Genomic DNA, 10,346 nt, shown 5'->3' on the forward strand with positions numbered 1-10,346 from the left:
GCGAAACAATTGCGATTTTTGTTGTGACACAAAGCAACCTTGCATTTGATGCACTCTCAGTCCGTGAAACTCGAAAAAAGAAAATATCTCTCCAAGTAACACATTGAAGGTTATCACCCGCCACATTCAAATGTCAAAAAACATATAACTTACTCGCCAAAAGTAATGTCAAGTCTTTTATTTCACACATTGTCTATTGTCTATTGTTATCGACGTGTGTTCGGAAACGCACATGCTCAGGTTTTCGAATAAAATTAAGTGGAACTGGAATGTGGACAATTGGCAACAATATGCATTTAAGGGTTAAAAGCTGTATTTATTTATCTGTCGGCAGCACGTTAGAAAAACTGTGTACAACCAAATAACGCGTATTTGATCAATTAAATGTTCGATTGAATTTAAAATGCAATTGTTGCTTTCTACTGAACGATCTGACAATGTGGAATAGCAAAATTATTTAAACTATATGAAAATATGGTCGTATTACTCTCTAATTATTAAATTTATTAAAGAAAAATAAATGTCTAATCCAAACCTTTCTCAAAATTAAAAATTTAAACGCGTATAAACCAACCGAAAGTTTTACGTAGAAATCGCTACGTCTCGTTTAAAGTCCATTATTTATACGAGCTTAGCACATTTCTTTGAGCTATTTTCTCAAAAAGATTTCCTTTTTGTAAAGATGAAGTGATAAACAAATGATAAGCAAATACGAGAATGTGTATTTTATGTACAACATTTGTCTTGTATTCAATTATATTTATTCAAGTATAAATCAGAAATTATTTGTCTTTTATAAATAAACAGCAATAAACAAATCTAACAAACGCCAGAATATGTATATATATATAACATTCGTATTCTATCAGCTACTCAGCTGCACGCAAGAAGCCATTTTATTTTGAAAATAAAAATTAGTAAATAAATATTTGATAGTAAAACGGTAAATAAATATCTCATTTTCATTTAAATAAAAAATTCGTGCTGCTTTCTAAAAGCGGAATCTCTCTTGAACGTAAGCGTTGATCGTATGTATTTGAATTTTTGAAGAACTTCGCTCTTGAGCGCGAGTCTCTCATGAATTTCGGCGTTGACCATAATTGAGAGCAAGAAACTCATGAATTCCGTTATTGACCGTAACCGTGGACGAGAATCTCTCATGAATTTCGGTTCAGATAGATTGCCACCTACTATTTCACTCGTAATTTTAACCGATCGTTATTTTGCCGTTACGGTGAAAATAATCGTTGCGGTCGCTGTTCCGTTTTATTCGCAATTCCGCTCGAAGTCTCGTTTTATTAATCAGAAAGACGTTGGGAAAACCAACTGTTTCCTGCTTATTCTTTCAATTTTTTTTCATCCTGTCTCGGCTAGCAACGTTGAAGCAGCCATCTAATCCGGATTTCCCGGCGCATCCGGGAGAAGTATCCGCCGGATTTTAAACTTTATGTATGAAACCATAGGATCATCTCAGCGCATTGTTACGATATTTTCATCTTTAATTTGTAACATATGCGTGTAACTAAGTTATACACAGTTGCATTATTTAACACACGAACGTCGGACATTTTTGATAAAAACAGCTAAATATGCCCAGAGTTATTTGCAATTTTATTAGACTATTCTTTTCAGTACGGTTTTTAAAGTGTCCCGTCTAGATACTAATGCTTGTGGAATGCGGATTTTATACGTTCACGTGAAAAATTAACAGGTCAAATAGGAAACTGTAGACATTAGAAAAATTTGAGGCTATTGTTACGTTATTTTTAACATATTACCAGTATTAACGCCTTGATTACCACAGCAAAAGGTCACTAAATTTCATAAAACTAAAATATTTGATTTAGGCAAAAAAAAACATTTGAAAGTCAAATTGTATGACGTCAATGATCTTTTCTTCAACATTCTTACGTTTTGCGAAACCTAACAAAATTATTGAGATATTATATATTGGTGTAAAAATTAATTTTCATATCTGAGTAAAAATTAATTCAAGTGCAATTTCAGTGTAAAAATGAATTTTCAAATCTGAGCAAATAATTCCATCACCCATATGCGGGTGACGAGACAGCAAAAGTGTTAAAAAACGAAATACACTGTCGTCTAACTTACGATTCTTATAATTAACTTTGACAATTTTTATTTTGCATAAAGTTCCGCGGTCTACCAATGTCATAGATCTTAACGAAACATGTAACGATTTCAATCAACAAGAAATATATATAAATTGTTTGAAGATAAATATTAATAACGTAACATTAACATTAATAAATAACATCAACATAAATATAAATATAATGTGTAAAATTATGTTATATAAATATAATATTCATATTCTGGGTCTAAATGGACCCGAGCCTTGCAGTACGGGTGCTAATGTACTCGTTTTTCTCTGAATTCAATAACACATTTAATGCATCGTTAGTTCGTCACTTTCCATCTTGTTGAATGAATTTAATAGACTCGATAAATGGAAAATAAAAAGGGAGCCTATGGATTGATACTCTCGCGTAATTAAATTAATTTTTTACCACTATATTTATTGTCGTTTAATCTGATATATTACAAAATTTGTTTCTACGTGTACAACAAAGATTGGCGAAGTTACAAGTTAATATAAGTAAATCATCTAGAATTTCGCTGCTTCTCTCGGTGCATGTACATATATCTATATATTGATTCTTAAGTATAAAGTTACATTCTCTCAATTACACTGGCTTTAACGACTCTGTTATCGATTTATACATGTACGAGGAAGCCTGTCGCTGACGGAAACCAGATCCTAACGCTCGACTTGATTTATTAGTCTCTCGAAGACCTGTTTAACTTTACCACCAATCATGGACGAGTTTTCGAACGCTTCTTTTCCGGTCGAACGAATTTTTCCATACCCAGATTCTATCTGACACGTCGAATATGAATATTAACTCGGCGCGCGTGACGTGTCGGATTTTAACGAGAATTGTGGTACGAAAACTTTTGTTTATGCTGCATATAATGAAGTTGCACGAACAATGGTTCAATCCATATTTACCGAACATTATTTAAGAAGCTGTAACAAGCTGAACGCTTTTTTTTTTTATTTATCGAATGCCTATTAACCCTTTGCCGTATTTTGACGAGTCCGACTCGGCATGAAAATTTCTGATAATAATTAATTGAGTATAGATGTTATTCTGTCCTTTGAAATTGGAATAAAATTCTAATCTCTTGTCATCAATATTTAAGCATTCGAGTAAACTTAGGCACACACACAATAAGCATCAATCTTCTTTCCCTTCTAAGAAATTATTGCAATTGAAAAATTTCTAATTACAGTAACTGCGAAGAAGACGGTATGTCAAGGGGTTAATAGAACGTCAATGACTGAACTGTGTCTAAGAAGAGATCGATCATTTTCTTCTAAATAATAATCTCAAAATTACTTGTTATGTTACATTAATCTAAATACAGTAAATTTTTCCTAATTTACCCTCAGCTTGGAAACAAAATTGACAATTTGAGAAGAGACGATACGATTATTTGAGCCTCGCGGGTCGTTTTTGTAGTTGACAATCGGCGACTAAAGAAACGAGGCTCGAATAATCGTACATCCTTCTTTCAAATTGTTCAATTTTGTTTACGAGCTAAGGGATAATTGGAGAGAATTTACTATTACTAAATTTAATAATCTTTTTTTATATAAATTCGTAACTTGTTGACCTTCGACTTGGAAAGAACTATTAGAAAACTATTGATAGATGAAGTGTTAACCACTAATGTTACTTTCGTAATAGACTATTCAGACTATTCGAGGGGTTGTGCGAGAAATAAAAGGATAACGCTTGCGCAAAATGTAGAAGAAAGCAGCAACTGCAAACTAAATGGGTAGACTGCGGATTTTATGCATCCGTGGCAAACATGAGTAGTTTCGATTCAAAATAGGGAGGAGATTAAAAGAATTTAAAAGTGTCATTGCATTATTTTCAATCTAATAAAATCATTGAAACAATATACGGGTTTTTTGTCTAGTTTCTATTTCTTGCAATTAATGTACAAGATTTTTATTTTTCATAAAAATCCGCAGTCTACTGATGGACGGTTTCAATGCAGGCCATGAAAACTGGATCTGTCGATATACGAACAAAAGCGGGGAAAGATGGGAAAAAGCTGCAGAAACGTATGATTTATTTTTACACAACAATTCGAACACACACGTCGATATCTATCGAAATACAAAATCCAACCTTGATCCAATTCTTTCTACAACTAGCATTTCAGACGAACTACATATCGAGGTACGCGATGTTATTTCTATAACGCGATTTCATGAACGGATTTGCTAATCGGTTAATTGTCGTAACGAACGGATTTGCTAATCGGTTAATTGTCATAATGGACGGATTTGTTAATCAGTTAATTATCATAACGAACATATTACAGCGGATATTCATATGTATATTGTGTATCTACATATTTCTACCCTTTTTGCAATTCGTATTCGTTCTGCGTGCCGTGAAACGCGACAAACAAACGATAGCAGCAAATCTGTTATTATAAATGTCAATGAAAAGTTAAGTTCACCATTTGCATACGGGGATTAACAATAGTTATTTTCTTATTCTTCTATTTGCACGCCAACAATTTTTCTCTTCTTCCATCGCTTCGACGATTTTCATCTCCTCCGCTCCTCGGATTCTTCTTTTATTCAACACCTTACTGCGGAACTCCTCGCGATTCGGACTTACTTGTTGAATCCAACGCACTCACACACCTGAAACTTTGCTCACCTTTATTTTCTCAAAGTAAGAGAGTACGGGGTCCAGGTAAAAAGCAAATTTCAGGCGTAAGAGTACTGTCGAGTCTGCTTCGTCGCTGCTCCTGAGTATTTATCTTTCACTTCTCCCAGACAATGCTGCAGAAACGTGTTAATTCACGTATACCGCTTCCAATATTTCAACGATCTCACGATGAGTTTCTTAATGTTTTGAGATTCGTGTTTGTTAAAGACCAACGAGCCTTTCGAAACTGCAACCCGTTAATGCAAACCGAACCGAAATATCTGTCTACGTATGTAAATACAATAATATACATGACATAAATTAACAGCCTATTTACCGACAGTTTCCGAATAGACATTTTAAAGTCTGAGATCGACAGTTGTGAATATCTTAAAGAATTCTCCACAGTTCGTCCATGATCCAACAAATTATTTGAATCGACATAATGTTACAACTTCTAAAATTATTATTTGCAAGAGTTACAATGTTTAAATGTACCTACACACAGCGTGGCTTAATAATTAGAACTAATTTAATATACGTTTCACACGAAACATGTTATTGATCCAATTTAATTGCTTACATGAAGCAATTAAATTATTACTTTTTATTATATTACTATTAGTATTAGATCTACCGGAAAGTTCTGTTCGTTTTTGAATTGAAATACAACACAATTTTCATACATTTAATAATATTTATTATAGAATATACTTTCCATCGTTACTTATGACTTCTTGCCAGCAACTTGTAAATGCCATTTTTAAAAAATGATTTATTTTTAAAGGCGAAGAACCTAGTGCTTGGTTGACATCAGCTTCAGTTTTGAATTTTTTTCCTGTAAAAAGTTTTGCAAAGAGAGAAACAAGTGATAATCGGAGGGTGCTAGGTCTGGGGACTAGGGTGGATGCGACAGAATTTCCCAGCCTAGCTCTGCGATTTTCTGACGAGTCGCCAAAGCAGCTTGTGGTCTGGCATTATCATCGGTAGCCATGTTTTCACGATCGCGTCTCACTTAATAATGACATGAGACATCTTTGTTTCAGTTTATTTAGGAGAGTACATGCGTGTAAATGCAACGATAAAGAGAGATAGTCATATATGTCTCAAATCAACGTGTGCATATGGATTGATACTTGAAGTAACACTATCGGACAGAACTTTTCGGTAGACCTAATACTTACTATTTTATTTATATTATTATTGAATTACAATGTGAGTGAATTATAATATAATTGAATTACTTTGTAACGATAATTCCTTGAGTAATTCAATTGTAATTCTGCACAACTCTGCCTCGTCTAACTCGAGGCATTTCGGTGCGGAAAGAGTTGTAAATTGAACCGTACGGATTTCGTATAAATTTAACCGTACGAGTTCCGTGTAAATTTAACCGTACGAGTTTCGTATAAATTTAACAATACGAGTTTCGTACGAGTTTCGTGTAAATTTAACCGTACGAGTTTCGTATAAATTTAACAATACGAGTTTCGTACGAGTTTCGTGTAAATTTAACCGTACGAGTTTCGTGTAAATTTAACCGCACGAGTTCCGTGTAAATTTAACCGTACGAGTTTCGTATAAATTTAACAATACAAGTTTCGTGTAAATTTAACCGTACGAGTTTCGTGGAAATTGAATCGAACGGGTTTCGTGGAAATTTAACCGTACTGGTGTCGCGTAAATTGAACCGTGCACGCGTGAAAAAGCTTCAAGCGTCCGTGGCTGTCCGTCAACACCCCTAGCCGTCCTCCGAAGTGAAATTGTTGATATCGGACCCTCCGTGAGAACCGAAGAAGCTGGCAAGTTCTGGGGTGTCTCTTGAAGACACCGCCGTTGAAGCGATCCCTGGTGCACGGATGATGATTCAGGCTCGAAGTAATCGTTGACGGTCGACTGGCACGGACACACCTGAAACTTTGCTCACCCAGAGGCAAAGGTACGGGTAGAGCAAAGAGTCAGGCCCGCCCGTAACGTTCGAGTTTTATGCGGCCGGTGTCCTTCAACGTCGGGCTCCGCCGCCGCTTCCCGGTTTATGCAATCGCGTTCTCCCCCGCCTCGCCGACGTCGTGAGGACACTGGAAAATAGAAGTGCAGATTCTTCATTGAGAATGGATCCGTGGAAACGGGTTACCGATAAGACAGGGACCCTCGAGAGCCATTAGAAGCTGCAGGAAAATAGGGTGTCGGGCCGAAGATCGAAGGAAGAAAGAAGCGAAGAGAGCGCAGAGAAGCTCCGGAGCTCCGCACTCAGCGATGCCAACCAAGGAATCAAGACTGTTCACGGTTCATCCTACTTTGGACTCTTTCGTTCCTTTCTCTCGAGACGACACTCGAGCTTCATTGTTCATGGCCCGCCTGAAACAGAATTGAAAAGGCGCGTGATATTTACTGGTAGATTCCCCTCGGACTGCAAATATTAGATAACCAAAAAAAGGCGGACGCGCGGTTTCTAAAATACGAAACTAGTGGCACCGAAAATGTTCGGTTTTGGGTGTCTTTTGTTCGCCGAATTATCGGCCACGCCGTGTCGAATAAAGCGTTTTCCTCTTGCAATACGATGAAGATCAAAAAGCGGGGGTACCTTCGTGTCAGCTTTGTGATTCGAAACGCTCGAAACTGAGGTACAGTCGGTGTTCAAAGTATTCGTACGCGTTTTAAAACAGAGTGGCTTTTTTTTAGCCAAGTGATCTAATCTTTTCTTGACATGTTAGGGGGATCAGTTTACTAAACAATGGCTAAAACATCGTTCTCATAAATTACAATTAATTGTGATGACAAGCGAAATAAAAATTTCTCAAGTTTTTTTATCCGAGTCCATAGTGAAAATTAAAAAAATGCATCCTGCAGATCTCGTTAATTTAAATACGTGCTGAAAATCTCATTGAAAGCTACAGCCATTGAAAGATGAAAAAATTACCTGTTTTTCATTGAAATCTGTAAAATTGTTTGTCAACTAGTAACAACGTCAAACGATGTCAATGAAATGTCAAGTTTGGATATAAGTTACTCAGATCTAAACATAAAATGTATTTTTCGAATTTTTGTTATGAGCTCAGATAAAAAAGTTGAAAAACGTGAATATTTTATTTTGTTTCTCCATTCGAAATAATTGGAGTTTTTTAAAAAAATATGTTGTAGACGTTGTCCAGTAAACAAATCCCTCTAGCATTTCAATAAAATTTAGACCTCTTGCCCGAATTACAAAAATGTTGTTCCATTTTAAATGATATAAGAACACTTTTTACGCCGACTGTAAATAATAATTTGTACAAACAATTTGTAATGTGATAATATGAATTTATTTTATTTTATAAGTAATAATCCAATTGAGTTTGTATTTCGACTTTAGACACACACACACACACATTTTAATATTGGTGAAAAAAATTGAATTATAACTGAATTTAATTTTCATCTAATTATGTTCAACGAATAATTGGATTCTGTAAAGAATTTGTCAAGATTTTAATTCCCAACGAAATAGATACTCCTTTGAAAAAAAAACACGCAAAAAATATAAGCATTTCGGGTTTCGAGAGTTTCGAGTTTCGAGACCACACGAAGTTTCGGATTCGAGTTTCACGAATCTAAAAATCAGGTTTCGACCCATCTCTGGTTATAATCAATGCGACAAAGGTCATTGCAGCGCAATCATTGTTTTAACTCAAATGTTTTTAGTTGTAAATAATACATAGATGTGATCATAATTTTTTTTTTATTAATTCTATTAATTACTGATGACGAATTTGAGTCAATTGTAAGTTATTGAGGAAAGGTTTTATCATCGTCAAATATTGTGGAAATTTTTGGATGATTTCTATTGTCATCTTCATTGTTCAAAGTATTTGGAACTATTGTTGGAAATTGGTCTTGCGCTTTGTACAATGAAAATGATGCTATTTTGATATGTTCATGCAAATGCAGACTTTGTATAGTTTATAAATATTGTTATATAATTTTATATTCATCTCAGCGTATTGAGATAATAATAAATAATAACTATACTAACATTTCGTTATCTATATTGTTTAATAACTATTACACAACGATATATGGAGTTGTGTTTATGGAAATGGTAGAATTGAATGATCGAATGTTGCGAGAGAAATGAGAGTCGATGTATTGAATGATTGAGTAATGAATAAAACGTACGAAACGATTTAAAAATGTAAAATATGTGTTGAAATATTGTGTGCGAAATTAATATAGAAATTTGTGCTCATATTTGGAAAATTGTGTTCTATAAATTCATAAAATATTATTATCAACACGATAATTATTTTATATTCTATATTATTATTTTATATTTGGTAAAACGTCGAGAGTATTTGTTGTTTTATTAACCATTAATTCGATTAAAATTCTATCTCTAGAACAGAAATAGAAAAATCAATATTAATTATTCACTATCATTTGTACGAAACACGATTTTTGAGAAAGCGAGCTGTTTATTAACATTATTTAACCCTTTGCGGTCGAAGCTATTCGAATTCGAAATCCAAAACATGATTTCTGATCTACAGTAGTTCTATTTTATATAATTTATTGCGACTTATGCACATGAAATTGAGCCTGTTGACAAGTACAATGCAATTTTAATAGTTTCTTTTCAAGTAGAAACGAGTCCGATGCTCTTAGAATGATTTTGAAAAATAGTACACCAATTTCTAGTGGCGCCTCAGAGTCGCCATTCGAGTGCAAAGGATTAAATTCTATAAATTTTGCAACAGGCGAGGAGATCGTCTGCACAATTATCTTTGAATGAATTACAGACCGCGTGATACGTTGCCGATAGCTTCTGCAGAACACTTGGTGTAATTACGATGAGATAGTAGTCGATTACGGCATGGAATGGAGACTACTTACATATTCGCATGAATATTAGAACATAAGCGCCAACTTAGGCGAACTTTATAATATCACCGACGAAAGGACGTACGCGTGCTCCCTTTGAGGATATTAAATAAAAAATCGTCCGCGTGTGTGTTGCGAGCGTCGTGTGTCGGAACCGTGCGTAATCTCGTCGTTAGATGCACTTTGCTAAATACCTGGTTGTCCGTGAGCGGGGGCCACTAAACCGATTACCACAGTTTATGCTACACGGAACCAACAGCCATCCTATAAGTGCATCTAACAGCGACTTAAACGTATCCGGGAGAAGGTCGTTAAATATCAATCAATTCGAAATTAATAGATGTATCTAAATGTTACGTACGTCGACCTGGTGATACTCGTCTCCAGACAGTAAACGAGAGAGAAGCGGTCATTTTTTGATACGACAATAACTCCACTTAATTTTTATCTTATTGCTCTTGAATATTAAAGAGCTTCGTCGATCGTTCGCGGTGCAAAGTGTCTTCTCCGTTTTACTTCAGGATTTGCCATGACGTTCTATAATTCGATCTTACTTACATTGAAAACAATTTATATTTAAAACAATTGTGATATCATTCGTGAGTACGATATGAATCAAGAAAATTGATAAACGATTGAAAATTCTTATTGAATTTCATTTAAAACATGATATTACTACCAAGGTATTTCATTAAAACCAGAAAAAATATATTTCTCTTTTTTTTTAAA

The sequence above is a fragment of the Megalopta genalis genome, chromosome 4 (assembly GCF_051020955.1).
Source record: "Megalopta genalis isolate 19385.01 chromosome 4, iyMegGena1_principal, whole genome shotgun sequence".
In the NCBI taxonomy this organism is placed as follows: domain Eukaryota; kingdom Metazoa; phylum Arthropoda; class Insecta; order Hymenoptera; family Halictidae; genus Megalopta; species Megalopta genalis.